General features: G+C 44.9%; 1 non-coding gene across 1 annotated transcript; it reads right to left on the reverse strand.

Annotated features, from left to right (window-relative positions):
• Window positions 1-1,756: 1,756 nt before the first annotated feature.
• On the reverse strand, window positions 1,757-1,872 carry LOC111761671 (U5 spliceosomal RNA). The gene has a single exon (XR_002794964.1). It is a non-coding gene; the product is annotated as a U5 spliceosomal RNA (small nuclear RNA).
• Between the last annotated feature and the right edge of the window lie 11,572 nt (window positions 1,873-13,444).

Consider the following 13,444-nt stretch of genomic DNA (forward strand, 5'->3'; position numbering starts at 1 on the left):
CTGCATTTCTCTCGCGCTGGGCGGCTCTCCTCACGGGGCGCACTCCTTGCGCATGGGGCTCCCCTACGCGGGGCACACCCCTGCGTGGCAGGGCACTTCTTGCGTGCATCAGCACTGCACGTGGGCCAGCTCCACACGGGTCAAGGAGGCCTGGGCTTTGAGCCGTGGACCTCCCATGTGGTAGACGGACGCCCTAACCACTGCGCCAAGTCCGCCTCCTGATCAGCAACATTTAATTCTGACTCTGACCATTGCTGATCAAGTGAGGAGCAACCAGCTTAAGCAGAAGAGAAGGAAAACCACCCTCCTAAGGTTTGAGTAGGATTTGGAGCCAACTGGGCAGGGCTGGTCTGTGGGCAATTGCCTCAGGGAGGCTGGGTTCGGGCTTTCCTATGCTAGAGAACATCAAAAGGGCCTCAGAGGGGAGTGTGTAGCTCAGTGGTTGAGGACCTGCTTCCCATGTACAAGGTCCTGGGTTCAAGAACGGATGCCCCCTAAAAAATTTTTAGTTAGTAATAATTTTCAAAAAGCCTCAGAGCATCTTACCCCAAGGCCACTGTTCAGGCCCTGTTACCCTCTGGGCAGGCTCCCTGCGCACGCTCAAGAAGGCTGGAGGACAGGAAGAGGTGTAGGCGGCCCAGAAATGGAGTCCACAATGAGAACTTGAGGGTGCGCTCCCTCCCTCCTTTATGGGGGCAGACACGGCTTGTTTTCTTTCGCAGTCTTCAGTATCTTCGGCTCACGGCTGCCAAGGAGTAAAGACTACACTTCCCAACCTCCCTTGCAGCAAGGCGTGATCACGAGACTACGTTTTAGCCAACTGGTAGGTCAGGAAAACTCCCTTCATCTTGAATTTTATCAATCCCATTATAACCCTCATTAAATGTCATTCTCAAATTTCCTATTTTTAACAAATGATCACGTTCTAGTTTTAAGGCTAGATTACCTCATTCGTAAATAGACTAGTCAGTAGACAAAACAGCCAATTATACTTCATTTTTAAAGGGGGAGCGGATGTAGCTCAAGTGGTTGAGCGCCTGCTTCCCACGTACGAGGTACCGGCCTGGATCCCTGGCACCTCCTAAAAAACGAGACCATAAACGAGAAAATAAAAATAAACTCTCAGTGGGGAGCGGAGGTGGCAAGCAGTCAAAACCTGCCATGCTTGGAATCAGAGCTCAGAACAGTGTCTGGGCCCTGCTTGGCACTTACTTGGTTGAAAAATGTGCACAGATCTGCTCAGATTCAACTAAACCTTTTTTTTTTTTTAAAAAAAAAGGTCTTATTTAAGACCTGAGCAAAAGCCGTGTTTAGCAAACAGCTGGGCCACGGCTCTTGGGGACCACGCGCAGCACCCGCCGCCGCCCGGGGTCTCCTGGGGAAGAAGCCAGGCGGCGGGCCTGGGACGCGAGGGCATTCTGGGCTCTCGCGGCTGTTGCTACTGAGCGCAGGCCGCGCCGCGAGCGCCCTCCACTCGCCTCCCAGGGCCCGCAGGGGCAAGAATCTGCAAGGTCAAGCCGGTCCTACTACTTTCCGTTGTACAATTCAGTCGAGAAACTCGCTCCATCCCCGTGACTGAGGTGACAGCCCACAGATAGAAAGCAAGCCACGAAGTAGGTACAAACGAACACAGAACAACGACTTCCACCAAAGCCACAAAACAAAAGCCAAACATAGTTACCAACATAGAATGTAAGAACCCCTCAAACAAACCCCAGGCATGTTGTGGTTGACTCTAATTTTTAACCGTTTTATGAGCTCTGCAAGCGCAGAGCCTCAAAAAATTGGGTATAGACTCAGAATTGTTTCTCTCCACGGAAATCTTTAGTAAAAGGCGAAAGATTTATGCGATCTGAAGAGAAACCAGAGTATGACCCGCGTAGAGCGTCACACATTACTGGAGTAACTGTTACACCTAGATCACTAATGGTGACTGCTTACAGGAAATAGCTAGTCACTTCTGCCTTTTCCCCTGACAACAGTGTAGGAAAAATATCATTCTGACAAAGACGAGGTCGAAAGAAAGAAGAATTTAGGTCTTTTAAAGTCGGAAATTGTCCTGTGTGCCGTGCATTGTGGGTATGCAAATATAAGTGAGTTCGTCCAAGGTTTCCGGAAACACTGTCAATAGTGCGCTGGGCGGGTACCTGCCACCAGATGGCGCGGCTGAGGCGAGACCCATGCGGAATTAACCCCGGCGGGTCCCACCAGAAAAGAGCCTAACTTTATTAGCGCCCCCGGTAGAGTTTTCACTTGAATTAAAAACCAAAGGGAAGAAAAAGAAGAAGAAGAAGAAAAAAAGAAAAGTAAAAAGAAATGAGAAAACAAAAGGCTTGAAAATAACTGTCTTCATTCATTCATTCAACACAAAGCTATTGTGCACTCATCGTATCCTCCCCCCGCATTGCTCCTAAAGTGGAATCTTCAAGGAGCTCTTTGTGCGATGGGGAGACTGGTATGTTGCTGGCCCCTGAGCACAGAATGGCCGGTGACCCCTGGGCCAAGCATTTTGTGGCTGAAAGGCGTGGCCCAGCGGGTCGCGAAGCCGCGCTCAGAGCTTGCTTTTTACTTTGGGGGCAATGGGGAGACCTGAAGAGTTGAAAATGTGAACGAGGCGGCCCGATTAGTGTTTGAAGACAACGCTTCTCCCCGCGTGGTCCCCGGGCCTGCAGCCCCACCGGGGCCCCACCCGCAGACCTGCCGAATCGGAAACCGTAGGCGAGGCCCAGCGGTTGGGGTTGGAGCGGCATCCCCCGGGGGTTCTGATGCACGCTGGGCTGACTGCCCGCGGAAGCGTGGAGGGTACACACTGCATGACGTTTGGGGACAGTTGGGTGGAGAGACACGCATGGTGACCCGGGCCAGGGCTTGGAGGACTGGACTGAGCAAGGAAAGTGAGTCGAGTGAGGAGGGGGTGGTGATCTACAGGAGGGGAACGGCGGGTTTAGCTGAGGTTAGAAAGAAGACGCCAGGGGCAGGAGGCAAGCCAGGAGGGGGCGGCAGAGAAACCAAAGGCAGGAGCGTCGAAAGGCGGGGAGCGGATGTAGCTCAGGGGCTGAGCGCATGCTCCCCAAGTACCAGGTCCTGATTCGGTACCTCCTTAAAAAGCAAATGTGGAGGAGCAGTCACGTGAGGTGGAGGCTGCACAGTCCCTTAGACTTCACGGCGGGGCGGGCGCTGGTGATCTTGGCCAGAGCTGTTTCCAGGGAGTGGGGGTGGTGGGCGATGCAAGCCCAGCGCAGGAAGTGCTGAGGCAGGGCTGGGGGGGACAGGGTGGAGGCGAGAGTGCTCGCCCTGAGAGGTGGGGGGCAACACGGCTGGAATGGGTCTAACATGTCTCTTTTTTAGTACTAGGAAAGTGTGGAATGTGGTTAAGCACTTTTAAAAAAGCAGTTTTGGGAAGTGGATTTGGCTGAATGGATAGAGCGTCTGCCTACCACATGGGAGGTCCAGGGTTCAAACACTCCTGACTAATGTGATGAGCTGGCCCACCGCCGTGCTGATGTGGGCAAGGAGTGCTGTGTCACTCAGGGGTGTCCCCCGCGTAGGGGTGCCCCATGCACAAGGAGTGCGCCCTCTAAGGAGAGCCATCCAGCACGAAAAAAGTTCAGCCTGCCCAGGAGTGGAGCCGCACACATGGAGGGCTGACACAATAAGATGACACAACAAAAAACGAGACACAGACTAGAATACCAGTGGACACAGAAGAACACACAGCGAATGGACACAGAGAGCAGGCACCTGGAGGGGGGGTAGTGAAATAAATGAAAAATAAATCTTTTAAAAAAATTTAAAAAGCAGTTTTTTTGAGATTTATTCACATACCATAGGATCCATCCAAAGTGTACAATCAGTGGCTTTTAGTATTATCACAGAGTTGTGCATTCATCACAAAATATTTTGGAACAATTTCATTACTCCAAAAAAAAACTTTATACCCCTTAGCAGTCTCCTCTCAATCCCTCTATCCTTCTCCAGCCCTACATAACCACTAATGTAATTCCATCTTTATAAATTGATTTGTATTTACATTTTATATGAATGGAATCATACAATACTTTGTGTTTCGTTTCTTTCACTTAGCATATATATTTTTTAATTTACATTCTTTGCCTTGATTTTAACAACTTGTAACATTAACATCCATTTGTTCAGTTTCAAAGAAAAAGTCTTATATACTCAATATATTCATATTTCACAGGAGGTTTCACTGTGCTGTACAGCCCTGAGTTACGTTTTTTCGATTTCCTTCTAGCGGTATACAGGACCTTAGAGTTCCCTTTCAACCACTTGTGGTGGAGCTTTGATGGGAAGGAGGCAGAGGTTGAAGACCCAGGAAAGAAGATAAATGATAGATGGGAGGTGGGGAGGAGGGTGTGGCTGGCTGGGGGCGCGAAGAAGAGGAAGGTGGGGCACAGGGGACAAGTCCAACGCCTGGTCCCCCTTCTCGGCACTCTCCTGTGCTCCCTTCTTGCCTTGCCCCGCTTTCCTGCCACCTTCCTCACCACCCTCTTCTTTTTCAACATCTGACTTGTGGCAGGGGAACTCCTGGAAGAATCAGACAACGGAGCCAAAGCTCCCATGAGATCCTTGTCAAAAGGATTTGAAGCCAGCTAGTAAGAGAGAGAATCAATAGATGGATCTGGAACCTGGCAGAGAGCCCATATGGACTTCAAAAACTCCAAGATGACTGCTGGAAGACACCCCCTCCCCCAGGATTCTGCCATTCAGAATAAGATTTCCTCTGGAAGCCTGGAGAAGCCCTGGATATTCCCCAAGGACTTTATCATTGGGCCCTCCAGGGCAATTGGTGGGTGGGGTAATCAATCAAAACAGCCAACAGCTGGAACTTCCTCCCCTACTGTTAGAGAAGGGGTGAAATAATTAACAGTTCAAAAAGCAGGCGCATGGGAAGTGGATCTGGCCCAACGGATAGAGCGTCTGCCTACCATATGGGAGGTCCAGGATTCAAACCCAGGGCCTCATGACCCATGTGGTGGGTTGGCCCATGTGCAGTGCTGACACGCACAAGGAATGCCGTGCCACGCAGGGGTGTCCCCCGTGTAGGGGAGCCCCAAACGCAAGGAGTGAGCCCCGTAAGGAGAGCCGCCCAGCACAAAAGAAAGTGCAGCCTGCCCAGGAATGGCACTGCACACGGAGAGCTGATGCAGCAACATGACGCAACAAAAAGAGACACAGATTCTTGGTGCCGCTGACAAGAATAGAAGTGGACACAGAAGAACACACAGCGAATGGACACAGAGAGCAGACAGCTGCGGGGGGAGTGGGGAAGGGGAGAGAAATTTTAAAAAATTAAAAATAAAAAAAAAAAGCAGGCTCAAGGCCTGAACACCCTTGCCTTTGGACCCTGATTCTAGCCACCCTCTTCCCCACTTCAATCACTCTGCAAGTAAAACCTGGGGATTTATAATCTAGAATAGGGAATAATAGTCTGTAAATCAGCCCTCTTTACCACTTTTCAGCCCCTTCCTCTCTACCTGGGACCCATGATCTGTTATTTTCTCTCCCATTTCTTTTCTACCTGAATAAATTACTGGCCTAACTCACCCTTGAAATTGAGTTCTGCAGCATAGCCAAGAACCTAGACAAAATTCCATTACAGACTGCTACTGCAAATAGAAAGAAGAGAGCTTTATTAACAGCACAGCAACTCACCAATTGGGCAACTCCAAGTGAAAGCCGTGCTCCAAGTCCTGTGGAGGCACTGGGAATTTATAGTCCAAAAAAAAAAAAAGGTGGGACATGGTTTTCAGGCCATCTCTGTTCTTATTGCACCATCAAGGCTGAAGGAAATGTGTCTGAAACTGATGGGTCAGAGCGAGGCCTCTTTTCCTTGTCCTATTTCCTATGCGTTCTCCAAGCTGCACATTCCTGAAGGCTGAAGGTATCAGCCTTGGGTCACCACTTTGTTGGTGTCCTTTGCTAGGAACGATTTTGTAACCAGGGCCTGGAGGTCGACTGAGAGTTCCTTTCACCTGTCGCCCTTTTCATCAAGGTCTTTTGTAGGAAGCATCACCGATGAAGACTGATTCTGTGCTGTCCCACAGTGCTAGGGGTGAGCTGTCCATGCAGCTGGAAACTTCCGGTGTCACGTCCCATGGAGGAGGGAATCTGTTACGGAACCAAGGCCAATTGAGGCAACACTGGGAAAACGGATTCCATCAAAGGTCAGCGACAAGATTTCTGAAAGACATGAGAAGAGTATTATTCTAGGGCAATAATATTTGGGGGTAAGACAATGTAGTTAGAAGCACATCATACGTGCATGCGTCACCATTGAAAGCCTGATTCACCAGCATGATTTTGGAAGGGAGAGACTGTTGGACTATAGCCATTATTCTGAAACTTATACAACTAATTAAAGATACTATGATCATTAAAAGGTGGGAAAAGATTGACAGTGTTTGAAATATGACCCTAATCCTGTTTCTCCAAGATCCAAAATTCAACTAGCTAAATAAATCCCAAGCCCTGTGAGTCCCTAGTTCTTTCGGTATCTGAACCTTTTCTTTGATGTCCTTAATGTGTTGTTCAATTTTGCCAGGTTGTTTTAAATAAAAGCAGCATTGCTTTCCTAAGTGGAGCCAGGAGGACATCGAGTGCCCCGTGGTTTTGCAGGACAACCTTCTCCAGGCTGGCTCTGTTGAGTTGTAAGCTCTCTAACGCCGTGGTACTCTCACAAAGGCATCCTCAATAGTGTTTGACATGTTGCAGATGACTTTTTCAAGTTGAGGAATCCTGTGAAAGGAAAATACACTTCTCAGACATTTCCAGCCTATACCAGGCCTTCAGTTAATAGGTGGTATTCTATACTGTTCCGTTTAGGTCTAAAATGGTTTTTGAGTTAATAAATGGCTGTCTGCATTTTCTGTTTCTAACTGGTCGATCTTCTGGAGGTCAGGGAATAAGGCTGTTACTGTATTGGTCCCACTCCCAGCTGGTGACAAGGCTAAAAAGGCATTCTTTCCCCATAGGAAGAAATAGCCTTTGTCAGCCTGACTGAGAGGTAAAGAGCTACCCATAATCCGATGGTTTTGTTTGTGCCTCTCTTGACCTCCAGCTACAGAGGAGTGTGTCTCTTTACAGGCAGAGTCTGTAGGATGACGGGGTCTAGTGATGGACGAACGATGGCCATCGTGATGAGGCTGACGTAACAGGTGGTGGGAAGGGTTAGAAGTGAGTGCAGTTCTGGTGGGGACTTGTGTCCAAGCCTGAGAATTGATCTAGACAGATAGTATGGTTGCCAGAGTTACAGACAAGGATGACACTGAGAAGTTTCCAGCGGTAGAAAAGGCTGTTTCATTTAACTCAAAATCTTAAATGTCAAGGACATCATTATCAGAGCCCTGTTTGATTATTGTGACCTTGTAGAAAGGATACCATTTGCCTTTGCAGGGTTGGTTGGGACAGTACTAGATAAGGTCTAGCGCTGTTGTTGCTTATGCAAAGAGAGAAAGTCGTTACAGCCTGGGCAACTGAGATATGGGGACCTCCTTTGCTTCAAGAATAAGGTAAGTCCAATGGGGCGGTCATTTCTGCTGTGTATCTCTTGGGTGCTCATCTCTTATGGCCCATACTTTGGTCTATGCAAAATATGCCTTTTACGTCTCTCCAGGTCTGAATGTCTATGGGTGCGGCCAAGAACTGGGGCCCTTCTGTGGAGTCTAAATTAGCACGCACCCAGCAATCTCACAGATTTCCCAGGGTGGCAGCCCTTCCTATGGCTGGGTGAAAAGGATAGTGAATGGCAGGAAAGAAAGGAAAGGAGGGAAAAAGGAAAGAATGCGTGCTTGATCCCTAGCTCTTGGGGTGAGCTGTCCACATCTGTTGTGTTGTCTACTTCTGAGTGATCTGAAACTCTTTTTAGGATGAGTCCGAGGCCACCAGTAGCTGTACTTTTCCAATGGCTAGGTGGTGCTTGTTTAAGTTGAGACAGGTGTATCCAAGGCCCACCCCAGCAAGTTCAGCAGCACATTGGTTGGCGAGCAGGAGCTTTGAAGGTCCTTTCCATCGAGGTTCCAAAGAGTTCTTAACTGATGCCTTTTCCGGTACACAAACTCTCAAGGCTGCAATTTTGGGGGGTCAGTTGGAGTTAGGTGATGTTCTCCTCCTTCAAAGGCTTCTTCAACCTGTGAAACATTTTTAACCATTTCAGCTTTAGGCTGAAGGTTTTTGATTATCATATCAATGTCTCTATTGGCTATTATTCTATTCAAATTTATTATTTTTTCTTGTATCAGTTTTGACATTTATATTTTTTCTAGAACCATATCCATTTTGTCTAGGTTTTCAAATATGAATTTATTGGTGTAAAATGGTTCATTATTATTTTAATCTATTTTGTGTCTTTAAGTGTCCGTATATTGTATCTCCCTTTTACATTCTGTATTTTGTTCATTTGCATATTTTTTCTTTTTCATCTATCTTGTCAGGCTTATCCAGCTTAGTAATACTTCCAAAGAACCACTTTAAAAATTCTTTTAAATTCTTCTTGTCTCTAATTTCTGCCTTTTACTTATGTTTTTTTCTCTCTTTTAGTTCTTTGATGATCAACTTTGTGGTTCACTTCCCAAATTATTGGATTGAACAATCAATTAGGAATGTTTTCAGCTGCAGGTAAAAGAAAACGTGAATGAAGACAGGGTGGTAGGCAGAATAATGGCCTCCCACATAATCCCTGGAACTGGCTAAAATGTTAGATTACGTGTTAAAGAGAAACTAAGGTTGTGGATGGAATTAAGATTGATAACCAGCTGACCCTAAAATAGAGAGATTATCCTGGATTATCTCAGTAGGCCCACCCAATGGAATCACTTAGAGTTCTTAGAAGTGGAGGTGGGAGACAGAGGGAGATGTGACTGTGGAGGAAAGTCAGAGTGATGTGAAGTGAGAAGGACTTTTCTCATTTTACTGGCATTGAAGGTGGAGGAAGAGGTCGTGGCAGCCTCTAGAAGCTGGTAAAGGCAAGGAAAGTCTCCCCTAGAGCCTCCGAAAGGAATGCAGTCCTGCCAACACCTTGATGTTAAGCTGACGAGACCTAGCTCAGATTTAGAAACTACAAAATTATAGTTTTACACCGCTAAGTTCATGGCAATTTGTTACAGCAGTGATAGAAAACTAATACAGGTGTTTTAAATCAATAGGTACATTTTTGTTTTGTTTTGTATTCACAAAACAAGTCTCAGTGGTGTCTGGCATTGGTTCAAATGCTCAGCTTTCAAGAACTCTCTTGGACTCTCCTTTCTTTCTGCTTGACTTGTCCTTAGTAGATTGTCTTTTTTGATTCACAACCATCACCTATGATGACCCCAAAGCAACTGTCAAAACTCCAGGTGGGATATCATGTGCAAGGCAAGACAAAGTCTGAAGGGATGGCACAAGTGAAACGCCCTCTATGTCATTCCTTTCTATTATTAAAAAAAAGTATTCTGCCCAGAAATTCCCAGAACACCACTGCTTACTTTTCATTGGCCAGAAGTGTGTCCACAGAGCCAGATAAAATTGCATGGAAATGCTACGGGAATTCTGGGAAACTAAGTATTTAAACTTTTTCAGTCTCAAATGTAGCGATAAGGAAGAAAGGGATTGCGAATTGCGGTTGGATTAACCACTAATAGTGTATATTACCCTCAGGGTAGAGTTTCTATGTAGGAATGAGAAGGCTGGCCACAGAGCGGGGTACTGGAGACCAGAAATGGAGCCCTCAGGGAGAATTTCAGGGTGGCTTCCCTCCCTCCTCCACTGGCGCATACATTGCTAGTTTTCTTTCCCAGTAGTCAGTCTCTTTCCTAGAATCTGACATTGTTAGCTGGGCTCATGTCTGCCTAGAGCAAACACTACATTTCCCAGCCACGCATGCGACAGGGTGTGATCACGAGACTGCGAGCCTGCCAATGCAATGCAAGCAGAAGTGTGGTCTACTCTGGCAGCTTCTGGGAACCTGCGTAGAATCACCTGGTGGGTCCCCTTGCTTCCAGCTTGCTACTTGGACCCCAGATCTCGAGTTTGAGGACCCCCTGTCCAGAAGCAGCTTGTGTTCCTGAGGATGTGGAGCCTTACCAGCCCCGGACTTCCAAGACTTTTACCTGAGAGGGAAATCAACATTTATTCTCTGCAAGCCACCATTATTTGGAATTTTTGTTACTTACAATTGAAACTATCCTAATTAATAAATCTGACTTAGGGTTGTTTCTAGGTTGTTATTGGAAAGAACTGGACCACAGTCCCTGGAGACCCACTAAACTGAGTTCACATTCCTGCATCCTCAATTATTAGCTATGCTTTCATTCAACAAGTATTATTTGATCCCTACTATGTGTCAGGCATGGGTCTAGGTGCTGGGGAAACAGCAATGAGGAGGTCCCTGCCTTTCTGGAGGTTACATTTTAGTCATGGTTTAGAGGATGGGGGAGATGGAGGCAAGTTTCTCAACTTTCCTGAGCCTCAATTTTCTCATCTATAGAAAAAACCCCGGGGGGCGGGGGGCAGCAAAAAAGAAGAGCTTGTTGCAAAGATTCTGTGAAATAAAGGTACTTTTAAAAGTTTGAGATTTGTAGTGAGATTTTACATTAACCATAAACTTGATATTATATAACATTGAATCATGTAGACAGAAATGTTTCCTTTCCATTCTTTTGATTTCCTGCACATATTTAAAGCATACAATTTGATACGTTTTGAAATATATATGCATCTCTGAAAACATCATCACAATTAGGACAATGAAGACAGCCATCACCCCCAAAAGTTTCCTTATATCCCTTGGTAATCCCTTCCTCTAGCCCTTCCCATCCATGTCTCCAGAAAATCATTAACCAACTTTCTGTCATTATAGTTTAGTTCATTTTCTAGAAATTTCTTCTTTTACTCAGGATAATTGAGATTCATTCATGTTGTTGCATTTATCAATAGTTCATTCTTTTTATTACTGTATAGAATTCCACTGTGTAGATATGTCACAGTTTCCTTTTCCTTATCTATTCACTTGTTCATAGACATTTAAGTTGTTTTCCAGTTTTGGGCTATTACAAATAAAGCTGCTATGAACATTTACTTAAAAGTCTTTGTATGGACAAAGCATTTCTCTTGCGTGAATACCTTGAAGTGGACTGGCTGGGTCATAATTTTGAAGAAACCGCCCAGCTTTTCCGAAGTGGTTGTACCATTTTACATTCCCACTATGAGAGCTCCAGTTTTTCCACATCTTCACCACCAGTTGGTATGGTCAGTATTTTTAGTTTTAGACATTCTAACAGTGGCATCTGGTTGTGGTTTTAATTTGCAATTGCCTAATGGCTAATGAATTGAGAATCTTTATCTGCCCATCTGAATATCTTCTTGAATGAATTGTCTGTTCAAAGTTTTTGTCTATTTTAAAAAATTAATTTATTTTTTATTTCTCTCCCCACCCCCCCCCCCACCCCCGTTGTCTGCTCTTCTGTGTCCATTCCCTGTGTGCTCCTCTGTGACTGCTTCTATCCTTACCAGCGGCACTGGGAATCTTCATATTGGAATGTTTATTTCTTTATGATTAAGTTTTTTAAAAAAGATTTATTTATCTATCTATTTATTTATTTATTTCTCCCCCACCCCCGGCCCCAGTTGTCTATTTGCTGCCTATTTTTCTTTGTCCGCTTCTGTTGTTGTCAGCTGCACGGGAATCTGTGTTTCTTTTTGTTGCATCATCTTGCTGCTTCAGCTCTCCGTGTGGGCGGCGCCATTCCTGGGCAGGCTGCACTTTCTTTCGTGCTGGGCGGCTCTCCTTACGGGTGCATTCCTTGCGTGTGGGGCTCCCCTATGCAGGGGACACCCCTGCGTGGCAGGGCACTCCTTGTGCACATCAGCACTATGCATGGGCCAGCTCCACACGGGTCAAGGAGGCCCGGGGTTTGAACCGCAGACCTCCCATGTGGTAGACGGACGCCCTAACCACTGGGCCAAGTCCGCTTCCCTATGATTGAGTTTTGAGAGTTCTTTATATATTCTAGATATGAGTCCTTTATTAGATATGAGATTTTCAAGTATTTTTTCAAGTCTGTTGCTTGCCTCTTCATTCTCTTAACATTATCTTTCAAAAAGCAGATGTTATTAATTTTGATGAAATTCAATTTATCTATTTTTTTCTTTTATGGCTCACTACCCAAAATAAAAAATATTTTTTCTTTTTTCTTCTAGAAGTCTTATAGTTTTATATTTTACTTAACATGATCAATCTTTCCTCTAACTTCTCAAACTTACTGAATACAATTATAACAACTGTTATATCGATTAAATGTAATACATGATCTTTGACAGAATCTGTCAAGGGAGGAGAAAATTTTCAAAAGGACATCATGCAGGCATATGAAAAAATTGGAATATGGACTGTAAGCTTTGTCAATGTCAATTTCTTGAGCTTGATAACTGCACTTAAAGTGGATGCATAAGTGAATATCCTCGTTCTTAGGAAATGCACATGACATTGTATTAAATGTTCAGGACCGATGTATATAATCTACACTCAAGTGTTCAGAAAATGCACTGATACATAGGCAGATAGATGAATAGATAGATACATGGATGGCTAGCTAGCTAGAATAATATGGTAAATGTGGCAAAATGTTAAAATCAGTGGATCTGTGTATCTAGGGGGATCAGGGGTATGTTGGAGTTCTCTGAATGGGGTTTGTATGATTTTTGTAACTGTCCTATTAGTTTAGAACTATTTTAAAATATAAAGTTTTTTTTTACTCCTTTTTCCATGCCACACTTTGACTCTTTATTTAATTCTTATTTTGACTTAGGTACCCAAAAATTGTGGGACAGGTTCTTAGAATTTCTTTTGTAAAGTTTAGATTTTGGTTTGTTGCCTTGCTTTGGAATGACTCATCTATTGTGGTTTCATGCTTCAGTGGAAATTAAACATTTTAATCCTCTTACTCCAGGAATTTCTGTTCTGGTCATGGTGGACATGTATAAAACAAACTCTCATGCTAATAACATATATAAACTCTGATCAAAATTCAAGAACAAGAAAGCTCTTTGGAAATACTGGAGAGCGATAAAAAATAAGCGGAAGCTGGAGGGCTATACTTCTTCAAAGAGGTGAAGCAGAATAGCTCCACATTTAACTGGCTTTTTTCATGAGCTATTTTGCAATTTTTAACCGTGCATGGGGAACAAAGCTCAACAAGAGAGTGGTAATACTGGGATGAGAAGACAGAGGTCAGAGTTTGCAGGTGCCAGAGAGGCTGGAAATTGAGGAGGGATATCCTGGATCCACAGATAGAACTTTACAAGAGCTGTTGTACACATTTTTAAGAATATTAGGAAAAGATAGACAAAATGGGTAAATAGATGGAGAATCTCAGCAAAGAAGTTGAAACTGTAAACACGAATCCAATGGAAGTTCTTGAACTAAAAAAAGAAAATGTCTGGAATAAAT

The sequence above is a fragment of the Dasypus novemcinctus genome, chromosome 9 (assembly GCF_030445035.2).
Source record: "Dasypus novemcinctus isolate mDasNov1 chromosome 9, mDasNov1.1.hap2, whole genome shotgun sequence".
Classification (NCBI taxonomy): Eukaryota; Metazoa; Chordata; class Mammalia; order Cingulata; family Dasypodidae; genus Dasypus; species Dasypus novemcinctus.